Genomic DNA, 3,432 nt, shown 5'->3' on the forward strand with positions numbered 1-3,432 from the left:
CCCTCCTATCCACTGATGCTCAAAGCCTTGGGATCCTTTTTATTTACCCTTGCCTTTTGGTTTTAAGGGCTACTGGCTTTTTTGCTCTTGCCTTTTGGTTTTAAGAGCTTTTGGCTTTTTCTGCTTGCTTTTTCTTTTTTTTTTTCTATTTTTTTTTGCTATTTTTTTTCTCTTTTTTTTTCTACAAGCTTTTGTATTCACTGCTTTTTCTTTCTTCAAGAATCATTTTTATGATTTTTCAGATTATCAAATAACATGTCTCCTTGTCATCATTCTTTCAAGAGCCAACATATTTAACATTCTTAAACAACAACTTCAAAAGACATATGCACTGTTCAAGCATTCATTCAGAAAACAAAAAGTATTGTCACACATCAATATAATTAAGCTAAGTTCAAGGATAAATTCGAAACTCATGTACTTCTTGTTCTTTTGAATTAAAAACATTTTTCATTTAAGAGAGGTGATGGATTCATAGGACATTCATAACTTTAAGACAAAGTTACTAAATACTAATGATCATGTAATAAGACACTAATGTAGATAAGCACTTAACATAAAGAAAACAAAAAACAGAAAATTTAAGAACAAGGAATGAGTCCACCTTAGTGATTGTGGCGTTTTCTTCTTGAGGAACCAATGATGTCCTTGAGCTCTTCTATGTCTCTTCCTTGTCTTTGCTGCTCCTCCCTCATTGCTCTTTGATCTTCTCTAATTTCATGAAGGATGATGGAGTGCTCTTGATGTTCCACCCTTAATTGTCCCATGTTGGAACTTAATTCTCCTAGGGAGGTGTTGATTTGCTCCCAAAAATTCTGTGGAGGAAGGTGCATCCCCTGAGGTATCTCAGGGATCTCTTGATTTGCAGTCAAATGTTCTACCACTGAGCTATAGACCCTTGAGATGAATCTCTCCATCTCCTATGACTTGGAGGTCGAGGCCTTTGTCTTCCCTTTCCCTTTTCTAGAGGTTTCTCCGGTCTTAGGTGCCATCAATGGTAATGGAAAAACAAAAAGCTTATGCTTTTACCACACCAAACTTAGAATATTGCTCGCCCTCGAGCAAGAGAAGAAAGAATAGATGAAGAAGAAGATGTGGAAGAATCTAGGATCATGAGGAGGGAAGGTGGGGATCCTGTGGGGTCCACAGATCCTGAGATGATCCTGTGAGGTCCATAGATCTTGAGGTGTCAAGGATTTACATCCTGCACCAATTAGGCATGTAAAATGCCTTTGCATGCAATTCTGGCGTTTAAACGCTGAACTGATGCTTGTTATGGGCGTTCAACGCCCAGATGCAGCATGTTTCTGGCGTTGAACGCCAGTTCTATGCTTGTTTCTGGCGTTCAGCGCCAGATCCATGCTCTGTTCTGGCGTTGAACGCCAGCCAGATGCTCCTTACTAGCGTTTAAACGCCAGTAAGCCCTTCCTCCAGGGTGTGATTTTTCTTCTGCTATTTTTGATTTTGTTTTTAATTTTTTTTATTTATTTTGTGACTCCACATGATCATGAACCTAATAAAACATGAAAGAACAATAAAAATAAAAATAAAATTAGATAAATAAAAATTGGATTGCCTCCCAACAAGCGCTTCTTTAATGTCAATAGCTTGACAGTGGGCTCTCATGGAGCCTCACAGATGTTCAGAGCATTGTTGAGACTCCCCAACACCAAACTTAGAGTTTGGATATGGGAGTTCAACACCAAACTTAGAGTTTGGTTGTGGCCTCCCAACACCAAACTTAGAGTTTGACTGTGGGGGCTCTATATGACTCTGTTTTGAGAGAAGCTTACTGTGCCTCTTTTCCATGTTTACAGAAGGATGACCTTGAGTTTTAAACACAAGGTTGTCTTCATTAAGTTGAAGGATCAACTCTCCTCTGTCCACATCAATCACAGCTCTTGTTGTGGCTAGGAAGGGTCTTCCAAGGATGATGGATTCATCTTCATCCTTCCCAGTGTCTAGGATTATGAAATCAGCAGGGATGTAAAGGCCTTCAACCTTTACTAACATGTCCTCTACTTGTCCATAAGCCTCTTTTCTTGAGTTGTCTGCCATCTCTAATGAGATTCTAGCAGTTTGTACCTCAAAGATTCCCAGTTTCTCCATTATAGAGAGTGGCATGAGGTTTATTCCTGACCCAAGGTCACATAGAGCCTTCTCAAAGGTCATGGTGCCTATGGTACAAGGTATTAGGAACTTTCCAGGATCCTGTTTCTTCTAAGGCAATCTCAGTTGATCCAATGCATTTAGTTCATTGGTGAACAGGGGAGGTTCATCTCCCCAAGTCTCTTTACCAAATAAATTGGCATTCAGCTTCATGATTGCACCAAGGAACTTGGCAACTTGCTCTTCAGTAACATCCTCATTCTCTTCAGAATAGGAATACTCATCAGAGCTCATGAATGGCATAAGGGGGTTCAATGGAATCTCCATGGTCTCTAGATGAGCCTCAGATTCCTTTGGTTCCTCAAAGGGAAACTCCTTGTTGATCACTGGACATCCCAGGAGGTCTTCCTGCTTGGGATTCACGTCCTCCCCTTCCTCCTTGGATTCGGCCATGATGGTTATATCAATGGCCTTGCAATCTCTCTTTGGATTCTCTTCTGTATTGCTTGGGAGAGTACTAGGAGGGGTTTCAGTGATCTTCTTACTCAGCTGGCCCACTTGTGCCTCTAAATTTCTAATGGATGACCTTGTTTCATTCATGAAACTTAGAGTGGCCTTAGATAGATCAAAGACTAAATTTGCTAAGCTAGATGGATTCTGCTCAGAACTCTCTGTCTGTTGCTGAGTGGATGATGGAAAAGGTTTACTATTGTTAAACCTGTTTCTTCCACCATTATTAAAGCCTTGTTGAGGCTTTTGTTGATCCTTCCATGAGAGATTTGGGTGATTTCTCCATGAGAGATTATAGGTGTTTCCATAGGGTTCACCCATGTAATTTACCTCTGCTATTGCAGGATTCTCAGGATCATAAGCTTCTTCCTCAGAAGATGCCTCTTGAGTACTGTTGGATACAGCTTGCATTCCATTCAGACTCTGAGAAATCATATTGGCTTGCTGAGTCAATATTTTATTCTGAGCCAATATGGCATTCAGAGCATCAATTTCAAGAACTCCCTTCTTCTGAGGCGTCCCATTACTCACAGGATTCCTCTCAAAAGTGTACATGAACTGGTTATTAGCAACCATGTCAATGAGTTCTTGAGCTTCTGCAGGCATTTTCTTTAGGTGAATGGATCCACCTGCAGAAGTATCCAATGACATCTTAGCTAATTCAGACAGACCATCATAGAATATATCCAGGATGGTCCATTCTGAAAGCATGTCAGAAGGACACTTTTTGGTCAGTTGCTTGTATCTCTCCCAAGCTTCATAGAGGGATTCACCTTCTTTCTGTCTGAAGGTTTGAACATCCACTCTAAGCTT

At 40.4% G+C, this 3,432-nt stretch overlaps 1 non-coding gene across 1 annotated transcript; it reads left to right on the plus strand.

The window, feature by feature from the left end:
• The first annotated feature begins 3,324 nt into the window (after window positions 1–3,324).
• LOC148546278 (small nucleolar RNA R71) lies at window positions 3,325–3,432 on the plus strand. The gene has a single exon (XR_015900633.1). It is a non-coding gene; the product is annotated as a small nucleolar RNA R71 (small nucleolar RNA).

Source organism: Arachis ipaensis, chromosome B9, assembly GCF_059453495.1.
Source record: "Arachis ipaensis isolate K30076 ecotype BB chromosome B9, ASM5945349v1, whole genome shotgun sequence".
Classification (NCBI taxonomy): Eukaryota; Viridiplantae; Streptophyta; class Magnoliopsida; order Fabales; family Fabaceae; genus Arachis; species Arachis ipaensis.